We start from the raw sequence: 19,027 nt of genomic DNA, 5'->3' as shown, positions 1-19,027 counted from the left end.
CAGCGTTAACGGAGTTCATTACACCGCGGTCCGTTAACTCTGGCATTAACCCTGTGTGACCGCTCAGCGCTGACTGCAGGGCAGTAAAGCAGAGGCCCTTTCGCTGCCAGACTCTGGCCGTCACTAATTGGTCGTGGCAATGGTCGTGGGCGTTTTGCCATGACCAATCAGCGACTTGGATTTCCATGACAGACAGAGGCCGCGACCAATGAATATCCGTGACAGACAGACAGACAGATGGAAGTGACACTTTCACAATTATATAGTAGATATATTCAGTACTGTGAAAAAAGTGGTATTTATTTTTATCAATTAAAAAAATATAAACTGAATGAACATGAGAGCAAAAATAGTATCAACTTCTACAATTTAAGTCACGGAGTTTGTAGGACAATAGTAAGATGTATGAGTTACCAATTATACCAAATAGGTGATAGCTATCATCATTTTCATACAAAAATTAAAATAAAGTCATTAGCTGAAACAGAAACAGCTGTGTAGGAGGCTTAAAACTGGGTGAGGAACAGCCAAATTCTGCTACAAAAGTACGGTTGTGGACGACTGTTTCATATTACAGGTCATACACCATGACAAGACCGAGCGCAGCAAAAGAGACACAAGGTAGGTATACTACATCAGTAAGGTCGAACCCAGACAAAGATTCCAACGCAGACTTAGGTTTCAAGGTGCACTGTTCAAGCTCTTTTGAAAAAGCTCTAAGAAATCAGGAATACTGAGGATTGTAGACACAGTGGTTAGCCAAGGAACATAGCGAAGAAGATGAAAGACATATCATGCTTACTTCCTTTCGAAATCAGATGATGTCCAGCAGTCTCATCAGTTCAGAACGGGCAGCAACCAGTGGCACCCAGCTACACCATATACTGTTTGGAGAATCTAGCCAGAAGTGGTCTTCATGAAAGAATTGTGGCCACAAATAAACACCTTCGACATGGAAACAAGGCCAAGCGACTCAACTATGCACAAAAACATAGGAACTGAGGTGCAGAAAAATGGCAGCAAGCCAAAATCCTCAGAGGATCTGTGGTTAGTTCTCCGAGATGTTTGGAATATCTTTCAGCAAAATACCTTCAAAAACAGCATGCAAGTGTACCTAGAAAAAATTGATGCGGATTTGAAGTCAAAGGGAGGTCATGCCAAATACTGATTTCATTACAGATCTTGCTTTTGTTCAGACACTTTGCATTTTGCTAATTGATAAGCATAAACTATTAACACTTCTATGTTTGAGAGCATCCTTACTTTGGAGTATGTTTTCAATTCCTGCCTAAAACTTAGTACACAGTACTGTATCAATATAGTGACTAGCGTGTGCACATATGTGCTTTAGGTGTGTGGTTTGGTGGGTTAGGAATCAGAGCTGTAACTTTGCATTCCTGTGTTTTGAATTTTGCCTCAAATTCAAAGGATTCCCAGAAATGGAGGTTGAAAGTGACAGAAGCCAAAACCCTGAAATAGTAAATGTGCTGATTTGCAAGGCGATTTAACATGCTTAGACAGAAGTTTCACAAATGTCTTTGGCTGTAGAGATGTGTGGTTTGTGGGGAAAGCAGCGACTGTATATTCCAGCGAATGCGGGGATTTATTTCACTACTTACAACACTTTGTGCCTTTGGAAAATGGGCTATGCCCGCAGCAGTTCATCATTACAGGGGTCATTATCAGTTTCAACACAATACCACATTTTGACAGTACAAGTCAGTAGCCATTTACTTTTGGTTTTGCTGCATGGGAATTAAGAGGCATCTAAAAAAAAACAATAATATAAAGGGTATTCCCATCTCCAAGATCCTATCCCCATATGTTGTAGGTGTAATAATAATATTAGCAGACACCTCCAATTAGAAATGTGTAGGCATAGTTCTTTTGATTCTCTATGTCGCTTACCCCATGTGCGGGCATTGCAGTAGCTTAGGTATCCATGCTTACGACCACTAGCAACGAACTAAGGCTAGGTTCACATTGCATTAGTGCAGTCCATTCAACGCATACGTTGAACGGACTGCGCTGACGCAAGTGCTGACTTTTGCACAGCGCTAGCGCAGATGGAGCTTCATCAGGTCCGTCACTCAAATGACGGCACATCGCTAGTGCACGCCCATTGTGGGCGTGCGCTAGCGATGCATCCGACATTGCAGTCTATGGCGGCGTTAACGGACTACGTTACCCCGAGTTATGCCGCGGTGTAACGTAGTCCATTAAATGTAGAGCCATAACGCAATGTGAACCTAGCCTGTCACTATATGAGTGGTCGTAATGATGGATACCTAAGCTACTGCAATGCCCTGCACATGGGTAAGCGACATAGAACTATGCTACATTTCTATTTGGAGGTATTTGCTAATATTATTATTGTTACACCAACATATTGGGATATGATTTTGGAGATAAGAATACCCCTTCAAGTAAGAACAACAGTAACGTAGCCATATCTGGAAATTCACTAATTTTACGAAGGTGGCTAAACCTACAAGTTTTGCGATGCGATAGCATGCAACTGTGCCTCATTGCTTCAGTACATCTCATTGTGGCCCTTTCTCAGCACATACAGTGGGGTCATCTGACCTGATGAGGGCCAACACTTTCAAAGCAACGGCCTTAAAGTAACATTAAACCCAAAATTCAGTGTATAAATTAAACTCACTGCTTTTGAATCTGCAGAATCTTCTGCAGAATCCTCCAGAAACTAGCAATCCTTTAAAAATCTTGCAGAAAAAAAAACAAGTGTGGAAGGTGTTATCCACTACTAGGACAACCTCTTGTTGATCTAAATGTTTGGCCCCGATAAAATAAAAAACCCTATACTGACCTCCCATGCTGGCGCCATTGCAGCGTTATATGTAAAGGTACCTTCACACATAACGATATCGTTAACGATATCGTTGCAACATCACGCTTTTTGTGACGTAGCAACGATCCCGCTAACGATCTCGTTATGTGTGACAGCAGCCAACAATCAGGCCCCTGCTGGGAGATCGTTGGTCGTTGGGGAATGATCAGGACCTTTTTTTTGGTCGCTGATCACCCGCTGTCATCGCTGGATCGGCGTGTGTGACGCCGATCCAGCGATGTGTTCACTTGTATCGAGTTACTAAGTGCAGGGCCGCGCTTAGTAACCCGATATTTACCCTGGTTACCATTGTAAAAGTAAAAAAGAAAAACAGTACGTACTCACATTCCGATGTCTGTCACGTCCCCCGGCGTCAGCTTCTCTGCACTGACTGTGTCAGCACCGGCCGTAAAGCAGAGCACAGCGGTGACGTCACCGCTGTTACTGCCGGCGCTGATACAGAAAGTGCAGGGAAGCTGACGGCGGGGGACGTGACAGACATCAGAATGTGAGTATGTAGTGTTTTTTTTTTACTTTTACAATGGTAACCAGGGTAAATATCGGGTTACTAAGCGCGGCCCTGCACTTAGTAACCCGATGTTTACCCTGGTTACCCGGGTGCTGCAGGGGGACTTCGGCATCGTTGAAGACAGTTTCAATGATGCCGAAGTCTTTCCCCTGATCGTTGGTCACTGGAGAGAGCTGTCTGTGTGACAGCTCCCCAGCAACCACACAACGACTTACCAACGATCACGGCCAGGTCGTATCGCTGGTCGTGATCGTTGGTAAGTCGCTTAGTGTAATGGTACCTTAAGTCTCCTTACACTGGCATGCCAGGCATGTCACTCTCCATAAGGAGATCCATTACCCTTTAGATGCTAGAATAGCACAAAAATGTAATATATTTGCTTGTGAGATATTGGAGGTCTCTAACCAAATTCAAGAAAATGGTAAGAGTGCACTTATGAATAAAATAGTTGTACTAAATGGAATTTAAAAAAATCCACTAGTGTTAAGTCAAGGTAATAAAAACCTACTATTGTTCATGTATTTCTCAACTGTTTCTGAGATCTATTATGTATACTCTTTGGAAACACACAGGATCAATATAGCAAAAAAAAAAACCATACCAAAAAACAACAGAGAATCCATATAGAACTTGTAATAGAGCAGCAAAGGGATTTGTTGTTTTCTTTAATATTTTCTTATTGATTTACTGGTTATACTCCAAAGACTACACAAGATCAATGATAGGTGATCTCAGATCTGCTTACGTGTCACTGTATATATTTGCTCTTTGAATTTCTCATAAAATCCCAGCAGGGTTTTGCTGGAGGAAAAATTCCAAACTAATCCACAGGTGTAGGAAAATATGGACGGCCAGAGATATGACCATGGAATTCCCAATGATGTAGTTAGTTCTCATCGTGTACTGGAGGGCAAGTGGAATTTGTTAGGTAGACAAACAACAAGTGTAAGCCATATTAATGAATGAAAGTAAAGAAAAATAATTATAGACATTTTCTTCATAGGAGATTACTATGATAAATGTAAAATTCCCTTCAGAAAAATCTCAGTGTCTTTCCTTGGCTTCTTACTTAGCATATAATTGTTCCATCATGTTTAAATGCAGTTACTGATGCCTTATCCATGCTAGTGTATTCACGAAAATGACTAAATAAGATTTTGCTCACACTAGTATTATCACTTCCATTCCTAATGGTTTTTCACATGAACAAAGTACATTTTATTTAATAGATCTTAGAATAATAACATAATAATATGTCCCACAAGTGGATGTGTTAAAAAAATGTTCCTGTGTTGAGATAATCTTATAAATGTGACCTAGCTATGTACTGTGTACTGGCTGTGTCTGACCATAAAGAGCTGCTCCAGTTCATGGTCGGTGCCTACCAGAGCTACTGGCAAGAGGAGGAAGCATAAGAGAGTATATAAACAACGCAGCAGGTACTTACAGCTGCTTCTTCCTGTGAGGTAGCGGATTTCCCTGCCTGTTTTATCATGGGATTGATTGTTTCTACCTAGTCACCAGTCCTGTGAGCTCATCATGTCTCAAGTCAGTAACATAGGAGCACGACGGAGCTCCTATGTCAGTGACTTGTTTTATGATGAGCTCGGAGGGATGATGGAACACTTGCTGCTATGGTAAAGCAGGCATATAAATCTGTTACCTCACAGAAATAAGCATCTGTGAGTCCCTGCTGTGTTATCTGTATACTGTATATACTAGTGTATAAGCCGAGTTTTCAGCACTTTTTTTGTGCTGAAAACGCCCCCTTGGCTTATACACAAGTCATTGTCCCAGAAAGATGACGGGGAAGGGGGAGCAGTGGGTCACAGAGGCAGGAGCCGGCGGCAGCGGAAAAAGCTTGTGCCCGCTGCTAGAGAGAATTGAATATTCACTGCGCTTGCAGTGAATATTCATTTCTCTTATAGTATACACAATTACAGCCGCAGCAGTCGGCTTCCAGCACACATCCTACTTACCTTCCCTGTGTGCACTCGCTACATCTCGTTCCGGCACCAGCAGCTCTTCCTGCTGAGCGATCATATGCTCCCCGCTCATTAAGGTAATTAATATTCACCTCTCTCCACTCCCATAGGCGTGGAGTGAATATTCATTACCTTAATGAGCAGGGACACACAATCGCTCGGGCAAAAGAGCTGCTAGCACCGGAGCAAGATGCAGCCAGGGTGTGCAGGGAAGGTAAGTAGGATTTTTTTTTATAGGAACCATTCATACAAGGACAGGGATGGGGAGCCATGCATACAAGGACGGGAATAAGGAGTCAGGCATACAGGGTCGGGGAGCCATGCATACAAGGACAGGGATGGGGAGCCATGCATACCAGGGTAGGGGATAATGCATACCTGGCTTATACACGAGTCAATAAGTTTTCCCAGTTTTTCAAGGCAAAATTAAGTGCCTCGGCTTATACTTGGGTCGACTTATACATGAGTATATACGGTACTCTCTTATGCTTCCTCCTCTGGCCAGGAGCTCTGATATGCACCGACCACCATGAACTGGAGCAGCTTTGCATGGATGGACACAGCAAGACAGTACATAGCAGAGTCACATTTATAAGATTATCTAAGGAATATTTTTTTAACATATCCAATTGTGGAACTTACTATTATTCCGATATCTATTAATTAAATATACTTTGCTTGCGGGACAAACCATTTAACGTCTATTTTTAAGCTCAACTCCTGTAGTGCAGAGCTGTGATTTTTGACTACATTTTCGCAGCAGTGCCTATAGGGAGTCTGGTTTAGTCAAAGACACACCTCCTATCTCATCATTGGATCAGGCTGATTCAATTTGCAGCTCTGAATCATGTGATTGGCTGATGGGAATAAACACAAGTTTATTCCAGGCTAACAGGGAAGTTTGTGCACAGAAAATAGATTTTTACTATAGCAAGGTGATAGCTGTGGAAAATCGACAGCATTTTTAGAACAATATGTGCATCAAAATCTACAAAATAATAAAAAAAGAAACATTTGATTTGTATTTCACTAAACGTAAATTCAGCAATGAATGTTACATGTGATCTCACCCTAAAAGTTATACTCATAAATGGAAAATAAGATACAGAGTTTATGTTCCTCAATTAGTCCATAAAAACCCAAATTGCAGTTCTCTTAAAAGTCATTTGAAGGTGGAAAATTCCTTTAAACGGCTAATTTAATATTCCAATCCGGAGGTTTGATTTACATTCTTTAATCTTTTCTGCTTTGTTCCACTTTAATGTAAAAACAGATAATTAGAAAAACAAGGCGCTGGTAAGTGTTTTGTTTCATGGATGCCACATAATGAAGATGATTCTTGAGACTAATTAATCCTTGAAATGATCAGTTGATCTATCTCATTGAGACCAATACATTTTTAATTGTTCATTTTAGTCAAGCATCATTTGAACAGAACTCAATTTGCAATTTCATTAGTGTACAAAAAAAAAAAAAAAGAAAGAAAAAAGGCCCGGGGTCTATTCCTGGTAAAGGAAAAAAAAAATCTTTGGCAAAATTTCATAGCGGATGTTAATCCTGTAATTAATTCTATGTATCAAGCAAGAATTAATGTGCCTTTCAATTTCATCATATTTCATTGTGCCAAGAACTGCATTTTGTCGTACCTTCCCTTTCAGATTTTTTTTTTTTTAACAAGCTCAGTGGCACAATATCCAGGCAACTAATGATAAGCTTTGAAACAACATTCACAGGCCATTTGCTTTGATGGCGTTTCAAGGTTTCTTTTCCTCATTTAAAGTCTACTGTATGCAAAGGGAGAAATAGCGATTGTTAAACGGCTTTTAAAAAATGAACGCTCAATGCGCTATAACTGTTATCTGCAGACATTTGTGGAAAGAGCATTCCTGTCTTCTTAAAGGTCCGGCCACATTCACAATATGTAAACGTAAGGTACTTTGAGTCTTAAAGTGAATCTCTACCTTTTATCATGATGGCATTTTTAAGTCATAAATTCTGTGTTAAAAAGTTTCTTATTATATGGTCAAACTCGTAGTGACCCCTACAGAAGATTCTATGACTTCCCACTCTAAATATGTTGGCATTAATATGGAGTTGGCTCCCCTGTTTTAGCTTGCACAACTTTTATTCTTCTCTGAAGGCTCTTTGGGAATTTTTACCCAGTCATCCAGAAGAGCATTGGTGAGGTCAGACACTATTGTTGAACGAATGAGCTGGTCTGACATCTGTATTAGTGCCTGATTTTGACCTACGGTAGTTTGTTTTTGACTATTACTCTTCTTTACGATTTTGTACCTACACTGGCCTCCTGGTTCTGACCTGGCTTTCAGACCATTCTCTTGCCTCTGGTTCGCTCCTCTAGACAGCAGCTCTTCAGTGGACGAAAGCCACTGGGCCCTGTGGTAAGAACAGTTCCCTATAATGCTGTTAAGGGCTGAAGGCCGGGGGTTCCCTTACAAACTGCCAGATGGAGTGGCTTTCTCCAAGTCTGTCTGAGATAGTCCTTTAGGCTCTCAATCTCCATTCTAGTTCATCCCGATGGTGTTCGATGGGGATGAGGTCAGGGCTCTGTGTGGCCAGTCATGTTCTTTCATGCCAATCTCACCCATACATGTCTTTATGGTCGTTATACACTGGGCACAGTCATAAGGAACAGAATAGGGCCTTCCGAAATGTATTGAAATGCTGAAGCATTAAAACTAAGCAGCTTTGGCCGATCCCTTAAAGCCACCCTATTAATATTATTCCGCCTAGACCAAACTTTAGCACAACATAGTCAGGCAGGTAATTGTTCTTCTGCCATTTGATAAACCAAGACTCATCCATCAGGTTAGATAGAAAAGCATTTATGACTCCACAGAACATGTTTCCACTGTTCCGAAATCCATTGGTGGAAATTCCTGCGCATATAGCGCTGGCAGAATGATGAGGAGGAGCAGCTCAGCCAAAAAAAGGTAGATGGCAAGTTACAGAACATGAGAATTTGGACAGTCCTTTGCAAATCAGACTGGGATGAAATAAGAAAGGTCATGCTTTACAGGTTCTGTGTGGAAGGACAGCTATGCTGTAAAAGTAAACATATTGGTTTCCTTTATCCAAAGGCCAGAGGGAGCTTTGGAGCTTACTCTATTACGGCACATGCAGTAAGGTGAATGAGTTCATTGTACATGTTGGCAGTTAAGCTCCAAAGCAGAAATTAGAATATAAAGTGTTGTCATCAGACTTTTTCAGTAGTGCAGCCCCAGATGTTGTACCTGTGATTCTACATGATATCTAAGTTCAGCTTTCACTGTTCTGGTGTATTTCCAGTGATCAATTCCCATAATTCGAGTAGGTCATGTTTTCAACCCCTTCCCTTTGGAGCCAAATTATAGTTTTCCCTCCTCTTTTTCCAAGAGCACAACTTTTTTATTTCTTCATCAATGTAGCCAAATTAAAGCTTATTTTCTGTTGGGCTAGATGAAATACATTATTTATTATACCATATAAGGCACAGAAAAAGCGGAAAAAAATCTGTGTGTGGTGATTGGTAAAAAAAATAAATCCACCATTGTTTTTTTTAAGCGTCGTTTGGTTAAGTGATTCATCCAAGTCAGTATATTTATATTCTTGACTGGTTTTTTAAAAAAAATTGGTGCTTTGTAAAAATGTAAATAATTTTGGTTTGTGTAAACATTTTCTGACACCTAATTATTTGATTTATTCTGTTGATAGAAAAGTACAAAGATTTTTTTTCAGGGTGAGCTGTAGTATTTATTGGTACTGTTTTGGTGTGCTCTAACTTTTTGCTCACTTTTCATTCCATTGTTTGTTTGCTTTTTTTAAATTGTAATTTTTATTGAACATGTTTCAAATTTTCTTTTCAAAGGAAAAGAAAAAATAATTAGGCATTTTAGATTTTTCACTATCATTTATATGTTAAGGCTAGGTTCCCATTGCGTTAATGGGACAGCGCTAATGGACAGCGTTGCACGTCGAAATTAACACCGTGCAACGCGTCCGTTAGCGCGCCCATTAACAGCAATGGGGACGCGCATCACTAGCGCGTGCCATTTTCGGCACGCGCTAGCGATGTGCCGGTGTTTTGTGGCGCGCCGCGGACGCTGCTTGCAGCGCCCGAGGCGCGCCCGCGGTCCGTTCCCCGCTCTCGCAGATCAGAGATCTGCGAGAGCGGGGACGTTTAATGCGACCCCTTTAAAACACATTGTGTTAGCGCAATCCGCTAGCGCTAGGTGCTAAACGGATTGCACTAACGCAATCTGAACCTAGCCTAACAACTGATCTTATACTATAGCATTAGTTAAACATTTTCAAGTAGATAAAAAGTAAAATTTTACAAACACACACGCAGACTCAGGCAAAAGGAAAGGGGTGGAAGTGATGTGGAATGTTACGACCTAAACATAGCCATCTTATAGAGGTCATATATTTAACATGGACCAAAAGGAATTCCAAGGAGACCAAACAAGGTTAAATCTCTCTACGGTATTGTCATTAGGGGCTGCCCAGTATTCAAAGTTCCTGATATCTTTGATGTGAGAATATAGATCTAGTTGGAAAGGTGGAGACGTTTGCTTCCAGTGGTAGGCAATGAAACAGCGCGCTGCTGTTACCATATGTAAAATCAATCTAATGGATCTCTTAGATATGGATTCAAGGAAAATAATAGAAAGATCTGAGGACTTAATGGGAGATCCTCTCCAAAAACTTGCTTAGTGAGGAGTTGGACTATCACCCAGAATGGTTTAATCAGTGGACAGTCCCAAAAAATGTGAAATATAGAACCTCTAGAAAGGACACGCCGCCAGCAAAGGGCAGGAACATATGGGTCCATTTTATGTAAAAATTCAGGCGTATGGTAACAGAGATAAAGGATTTTATATCGATTTTCTTTTGTATGAAATACAAGATGTGGTCTTGGCTGCTCTGGTCCAAACATTTCTCCACTCCACCACGGTCAGTGTTTTACTCAGATATTCCTCCCATTAGAGCATATAAGAGAGTCTGGTTAGGGAATCTGTGTCTGGAGCCTGTAGAATATTGTAAATACTAGATATTAAACCTCTTGTTGTTGAACTATTCTTGCACAGTCTCTCGAAGGAGGTAGGGATGGAGGTCTGTAGACAGTGGAATAATGAGGAGTCCAAGTGCCTAATTTTAATATACTGAGATAATGTAAGAGAATGAAGGGAGAATTTTGTTTTCAGCTCATCATTGGAATGTTGAATTTGCGTTTTATAGTTAATTATGTCAGCGAAGTTAAACAAGCCAGATTGAGTCCATACCCCTTGTAAATGAGTGGGTTAAACTTTCAGGGAAATTTGGATGGAAAAGGAAGTAAGGGAGGTGATAGAAAAAACATCAATATGGACTTTTTATTGCTAACGTTTTTATTTCAAGTTATTATATATATTTATGAAACATTTTTCGACATTTTTTCTCAACCTCCTAGGAAACTTGAGTCTCTAATCTTTAGTATTGCAGTATATGGCAAAATTAACCATCTGCGATGATTGTTAAATTTACCAACCCGTTGGTATCCCACAATTGGATGATAGGAGGTAAAGACGAATGGTGATTTAAAAGACCTTGCCCCAGAATCTAACCACTTATACCCCTGTCCATTAAGAACAGTATTTATCAGTGGTAAAACAGCAGTGATCAGAACTTTCTGCAAAGTATGTAATATAGCCGGCAGCCAGTCTCTACAGTGGACTCCAGATACTCGTATAGGACATGACATACAGTCATGGCCTTAAGTGTTGGCACCCTTGAAAATGTTCCAGAAAGTGAAGCATTTCTATCCGAAAATTATTGCAATTACACACGTTTTGGTATACACGTTTCATTTGCATGTATTGGAACAACACAAAAAAAAGAAGGCAAATTGGACATAATTGCACACAAAATCCCAAAAATGAGCCAGAAAAAATTGCCATTTTTCAAAAATAAGTTAAAATAACTGTTTCAAGCAGGTATCAGGTGTGGGCAATATGAAAATCACACTTGAAATCAGGTAAAAAGGGGAAAAATTGACAAAATCTTTGCATCGTGTGTGTGACACAAAACATGGAGAACAGAAAGAGGAGAAAAGAACTGTCTGAATACTTGAAAATCTAAATTGTTGAAAAATATCAACAATGTCAGGGTTACAAGTCCATCTTCAGAGATCTTGATGTTCCTTTGCTTACAGTGCAAAACATAATAAAGACGTTTACAGCCCATGGCACTCTATCTAATCACCCTGGACATGGACAGCAGAGAAAATGTCCAAAGAAATTCAAGCTGTGATGCAGGCACAGGGTGCATCAGCGTGGGGAGCAGTGAATATTCTGGCAGCGCTCTTCTTGCAAGCAGCGTATGACGTCACTGCCATGCACGGCTTACAAGCATAAATCAGCTGCTGGCATTGGAACAGAACACATTGCGCAGGGAATGTAAGTATAATGTTTTTTTTTTTTTTTTTTTTCTGATGGGGGCCATTCATACCAGGATGGGGCCATGCATAGCAGGACAGAGATGGGGGCACTGTATACCAGGATAGGGATGAGGGGCACCATGCCTACCAGGATAGGGATGTGGGGGACCATGACTACTAGGATAGGGATGAGGGGGACCATGGCTACCAGGATAGGGATGAGCGGGACCATGACTACTAGGATAGGGATGAGGACCATGGCTACCAGGATAGGGATGAGGGGGACCATGGCTACCAGGATAGGGATGAGGGGCACCATGCCTACCAGGATAGGGATGTGGGGGACCATGACTACTAGGATAGGGATGAGGGGCACCATGGCTACCAGGATAGGGATGAGGGGGACCATGGCTACCAGGATAGGGATGAGGGGGGCCATGGCTACCAGGATAGGGATGAGGGGACCATGGCTACCAGGATAGGGATGAGGGGACCATGCCTACCAGGATAGTGATGAGGGGGACCATGCCTACCAGGATAGGGATGTGGGGGACCATGACTACCAGGATAGGGATGAGAGGGACCATGACTACTAGGATAGGGATGAGGGGGAACATGCCTACCAGGATAGGGATGAAGGGGACCATGGTGTTAGGTGTCGAGTTCCTGCCTCTGCACAGGGGGAATCTTGAACCATCTCCGCTGCGGTCTCCCATTCTTCTCCAGCCGCAGTGGAGCCTGCTCAGCGAAGACGTCGGTCCCAGCGTCTTGCTCAGTCCCACTCTGTACAAAGTTACTGCTGCTTTTCCGGCTTCTGCCATTGAAGTCAGTGCTGGGCAGCGGCGAGCAGACGCTTCTGCTTTTCTCGTTCTGAGCATGCCCTGTGTAAGATCTCTCAGTGGAGATCGAGGGTCACATGGTCGGATACTGCAGCTAAGTCCATTGGTCCTTTCAGGAAGGTCCTTTAAGTGCTAGGACTAAGTCCTGCTTTGCACACACTGAGCATGCCCAGGGCAAGATCTCTCAGTGGAGATTTAGGGTCACATGCTCAGGTATGGCAGTCTCTTATTGGTCCTTCTAGGAAGGTCTTTTACTTGCTGCAGCTATATAAGGCCTGCATAGCCACATGGCCATGCGCTAGTGTACATTTGTATCCATGTGTTTGTTGTGAGTGCAAGTCGTTCATGAAATACCCCTACCCTATTGTATGACTGTTCGCATAAGGAGTATGGCTGCTACCTAGCGCCCGACTAACCACTCAACATGTTACACACGAAACAGCGCCTACTGCTGTGACCGCCTGTACGGTGCCACGCGCCATTAGAGCGTTTCTTTAACCCTAGTCAGGGTGGTTAGTGGCATCCGCCAGTACGCCACAGTTCGCACTCTCGTGCTATTCTATTATTAGTTTTGTTACGTGCGGTACTGCGGCCCTGTGACTCAACAGGGTTCGCTTCCTTCACACAGGGTGAAGTTAACCCGTGTGTGTATTCACATTGTACCGCCATATAGTCCGTCATTACTTGGCAGCAGGTTCCATCTCTGCACAGTGGACCCCGGGCTGCGAACGCACCATACTCTATCTGTCTTATTTGGTGCGTTCCGCTAGCCCTAACACATGGCTACCAGGATAGGAATGAGGGGACCATGCCTACCAGGATAGGGATGAGGGGGACCATGGCTACCAAAATAGGGATGAAGGGGACCATGGCTACCAGGATAGGAATGAGGGGACCATGCCTACCGGGATAGGGATGAGTAGGCCATGCATACAAGGATAAGGATGGGGCCATGCATACCAGGATGAGGTTGAGGGGACCATGAATAACAGGATAGGGATGAGGAGACCATGCATACCAGGATGGGGATGAGGGGACCATGCATACAAGGATGAGGACACCATGTATACATTGATTGTGCATATTAGTAGAGAATTGACCAGATATTTTTAATCAATTTTTTTTCTAATTCCCTCCTCTAAAACAGGTGTGTCTTCTAGTCCGAAAAATACAGTAACTGCAATAATTTTATGGGAGTACTTTATTTTCTGCAACAATTGCAAGGTTGCCAACACTTTTTCCGATAAATGTAGATGTACGTCACATGTCGGAAAGGGGTTAATTTGCACATATGCATCTATCAACACAATTGTTTGGTTAATATATGTCAAATGAGATAGAGTGAAAGGATTAATCTGCAAGAACGTTAATGTGCACCTTATTTCAGATAACTTTTCATAGTAATCTGAATTGTGTTGTGTGCCAATTTTTCCCTCTGCAGGCTTGATCTCTAATTTCAGTTGTCTCTGAGCTTGTGGTTAGAGCCTAGCTGCTTTTATGTCTGATACACAACAGGCCAAAAGAACAGGAGATCCTGCTGCTATCTCTCAGTAACACACCCTGAAAAGCAGCAACACAAAGATGAGAGTTTAATATAGTGCTGAGTGGCACAGTCTGTGTCTTACTGTCTCTTTCTGCAGCCGATTGCACCTTCTCCTTTCCTTTCCCATTGTAAAAATAGGAATAAATTGGAATAAATCCAATCACAGTCACACACTTGTTAAAATCTTGACATCTTTATTTTTTCCATTAATTATGAGCAAAGTCTCATCATTTGATGTACCTGTAAAATCGTCAGGTTTCCTTTCCACTTGAAACCAGTGATGTGGGGAGCAACTTCAATAGGCAGGAAGGCAAGAGATAAGCTGTCCAACTATATAAATAACTTCCATCCTCATAGACGTCATTGAGCTGCATGTAACATGATCCCTCAGTGAGCTAAAAGTCTTTCTCATCTCTTAAAATGGATTTTAGCAGCCTTTAAAAGTTAATAGGAGTTGGATGGAGAAGTGTCTAAACCCCAAAAATAGAGCTTTGCAGTCTTGAATGGAGCAGAAAAGCACTTGCTGAACCTCCACTTCATTCAATGTCTACCGGACGGATGGAAAAAGCAGAATGCTGAACTCAGCTTTCAAAAGCAGTCCCAGGGACGATAAATGGAGCTGAAATTGCGCAAAAGAATCTCCACTCTATTCAAGGATCGCTACTTCTAACAGGTGGCGCTATAGAGTTTAAGTCCTCTTTTTCTCAGAAGAGACAATTTGCACACTCTATTCAATACATCCTGGGATTGCTCGAGGTCAAAAGTAGCAACCGTGAGAATTATCAAAAAACATTACTTTTACTAAAAGTACAATTAAATTAAAAATCCACAATAAATTTTAAGAACAGGTGAACAGATAACTGTAAAAGTATTAAGGTTCATCTGTTACACGAGAAATAAAAGTGAGGGTTCTTCACTTCAAATAAAGCAATATGTGTGACCTTCTCATACAGGTGTAGACTCTTCATATACTGAGTAATCAACTCCAAAAGACTACAGTATACCCACGTAATTTATCATTTATACTTCTAATTTGTGGATCAGTCAAAGTGATCTCAAACCTAGATCATAATATAAAGCAGAGAATGAGACGTCAACATTTTTCAATTAAATATGGTGGTATTGATAGTGGTCAGACATCACCAAATCATATCAACGCCCTTGACCACATCTAACGTTAAAGTACAACACAAAAGTAAGTGGAAAAAAGGAAAACATCCATTTATTGGAGCAGAGTTTGGAGTGGATTATGTTCCCAACAGATCCACAATAAGCATCCCAACACAAGCCCTATAAATCCCACTGAGGGCTGTTAAGGCCCTAGGGTTCAAAAACAAGGACAGTCCACAATTCTCCCTATACGTACATTGCCCTATACCCTACCTTTTGTGCCTCCCAATGTGTTGTGATATGGATTGGTAATAAAACTGTGCCCATGAGACCTTATAATAATGAGGCCCTCAACTGCACCACTGTGACCCTAGCATACCCATTCATAGAGCAGGACTTAATCTCAAAACTTATTTCAAAGTGCACAGACTTTTCCCTTCAGTACAGTCGGTAACACTTATCGTTACAGGAAAGGCAGTGTTTGTAGGTGAAAAGCCATGCAATTAGCAGAATTTTTTCCCCAGCCGGGCTTTGAATGACTTGTGAGTATTTTGCTCTACATAATTTTTAATCTTTCAAACGGTGATAGATCATTTGTGCTCAAGTTGCGGTATATTAGAGAACAACCTACAATGAAAGAACAAAGAGGCCTGAAAACTCCTCTTAATTCGTATTCTCTGTGATATACTGTCCTATATTATTACAGCCAGGGCTTTTGATGTTAGAGAAATTATGCCAGCTTTGTAGATAAAATTCAAAACCATTACTTTACAAAATGTAATATGCATGACTAGTAATTACAAGAAATACACTGCTCCGAAACAGATTACACAGTCACGCGGCGCTCTAGACTGTTCGTTCCTGTCGAAGGTGGCTGAATAAAGATACCTCTTAAAGGATCGTCCTTGGCAAATCAAATTTACGCATTCTTTAAAGGATTACTAAACTATTCATCATAATCTTTGTCTGAATAGGATATTTCCTAAAGGCAACACTGCGCTACTTGGTCATGGTTTATTGACAATACATATACGTCTTAGTAAAAGAGACTGAATTAACTACAGTCATAAACTGATGAAAATTCTTCAACAATACACTATAGTGTCTGGAAAAAATATACACAACTGCTAGGACTCCATTCTTTTTTTTCTAACACTTGTCACTGTAAAAGTATGCAGTGGTATACATTGACGCCGATCCACTAAGACTGGCGGTAGAGAGTGACTTTTTATAGTTTTTGTGCAATATCGACACACATTGGATGTTTCCATTTGTAAAGATCTTCATATACATATAGGCTGAACACGGGCCAACGAAGATCATTCAATGTCTCAAACTACATTGGCCAATATTAGTTTTTTTTTGGCCTGATGATTCAGTCAGAGGTTATCATCAGTCTAAAAATGTCAACATGTCCAGTCAGTATTTTAAATGATTCCAATTGCTCATTACAGTCGAAATTGGTCATTTCATTTGCGTTTTAGCTAGTACTTACAGGCTCCCAAAGTTTTCATTATGACATTTTGTTAAGTTTCTTAAATTGTATATACGAGAGAAGAGTATATTAGCATCAACGAAGGTGACCACACCAAACCAGTAGGAGTTGAAGCAAGGACAACAAAGGAATTGTTCACGCTACAGACAAGAATTGGGAAACACATTAAACTTTGAGGCCTAGCTAGGAAATTCATAAGCACCATAATATCTTACCCACACTGTACAAATAAAGGCCATTCACTGCCCACCTTTGCAGTCTAAACAATAGAAGTGGAAATATCCCAATTCATACAATGAAACATGGTGGCAATCAAGTGATATATTGCATATAGCACACACCCACCTCTCTCTGCTGTCCTCACTTTTGCTTAATGAATGTGGTTATGGCTTGCACAGATACTGGATATTCTGGATACTGCCAATTTTTGGAACTTCTATACAAGTGAATGGAGAGCCACATATGTGTGGCTATAAGAACTAGAACAACCCCTTTTTAGGCCACTTGGAAACGGCAATATTTTGCATCATTTTTCAAACCAGTTAAACGCAGGGGAACAAATACACAGAAAACAGATCAAAGAAAGATTAGAGCCTCCTGTGCTATGAATGCACTCCTGGTTTTGACTTATAATTAACAAAGGAAACAACTGACCAAAATACCGGTGTCCAAATGTTGCCCTAAACAGTGGGGTCACCAGATTTCACAATACAATCTGCTTATATTAATTCACGAATCTTAGATCTGATTAGGTTGATGTACTTATTTTGGCAATCCATGTTAGAATGGCTGTATATCCTGAGTAGTGATGGGCGAGTATAATCGGGTTTTCCGAGTATGCTCGGGTGTTCTCCGAGTATTTTGGGCGTGCTCGAAGATTATGTTTGAGTCGTCCCAGCTGCACGATTTGCGGCTGCTAGACAGCCTGAATACATGTGGGGTTTGCCTGTTAGGGAATCCCCTGCATGTGTTCAGGTTGTCTAGCAGCGGCAAATCGTGCAGCTGCAATGACTCAAACAATCTCCAAGCATGCCCAAATTACTCGGAGACCACCCAAGCATGCTTGGAAAACCCGAGTACCCTCGCTCATCACTCATCCGGAGTTCAGCATAGAGTGAGAGGGTTCATTAGTCTAAGTTTATTTAGTCTTTTCCCACTCAGCCTGAGAGCTGCAGCTTGTAGTGGGCATGGAGGAGAGGGTGACAGTGAGGAGCTGTCAATAAAACTAGGTGGTCGGAAAATTAATTTAGATACATTATACAGCCATTCTGATAAATATGAAAGTAAATTCATCAGTTTAAAGAAATCCATTTAATAATATATGGATTTTGTTATATCAAATCTGGTGACAGATCACCTTGAAACTGGAGAACGGTGTATAACCAAGAACTTCAACAAAGACGAGCTGGGAGAAGAAACAGCAGAACCTTCTATGTCTGGCTCTTTTCAGACCTATTTTATATGCACCCTAAGCCTGCTGAAGTTTGGTAAATTTATTAAGAGATACACACCTCTAAGTAAATTTGGCACATCTTTTGGGCTGTTTGTGAGTAAAAAAAAAAAATTATAAAAATGTAATTATGCCAGCTCTGTGATACATTATAGAACCAACGGAATGAAACAAAGGTAGAAGACACAGATTAGATTTAAAAAAAAAATTTTTGACAGCGAGGGTGATCAAACAGGCTGTCACGAGAGGTGGTGAGTTCTCCTTAAATAGAAGTCATTAAACAAAGGCTGGACAGATGTCTGAGATGGTTTAGTGACTCCTGCATTAAGCAGGGGATTGGACATGATGACCCCGGAGGTCTCTTCCAACTCTAACATTCTGATTCTCTGTAATGTATTGCACTGTGGTTTGTTTGTTTTACTAAGGTCAATCTATTTTTACGAAAGTCCCAACCCTTTTGTACAAATACCCTCTGCGTCAGATATTGTGACTTTTTGATGTAAGAAAACTGGCAGAGGGAACGATAAACTTCCCCTCTTTTGTTTTCTCTGAAATGTAGTTGATTTTCATGAGGGAGCCAGTCATACTGTGATTAGGGCAGCAGCAATTCGCCGACAGGTTCCCTTTAACAAAGAACCCATTCCATAAGGCTCATTAGAAAGCAGTGCCTGATTTATGACTCCTCTCTAGAACCAGAACAGAGTTGCTAAGAACATCTCTGTCTTTCACCTATTTTGTATGTTACCGTAGCTCGATAATGAGGAATCCTCTTGAGCTTCCCTTCGAAATCATTTTCTAAGAGATTAA

The sequence above is a fragment of the Ranitomeya imitator genome, chromosome 5 (assembly GCF_032444005.1).
Source record: "Ranitomeya imitator isolate aRanImi1 chromosome 5, aRanImi1.pri, whole genome shotgun sequence".
Classification (NCBI taxonomy): Eukaryota; Metazoa; Chordata; class Amphibia; order Anura; family Dendrobatidae; genus Ranitomeya; species Ranitomeya imitator.
This window is presented reverse-complemented; position numbering follows the sequence as displayed.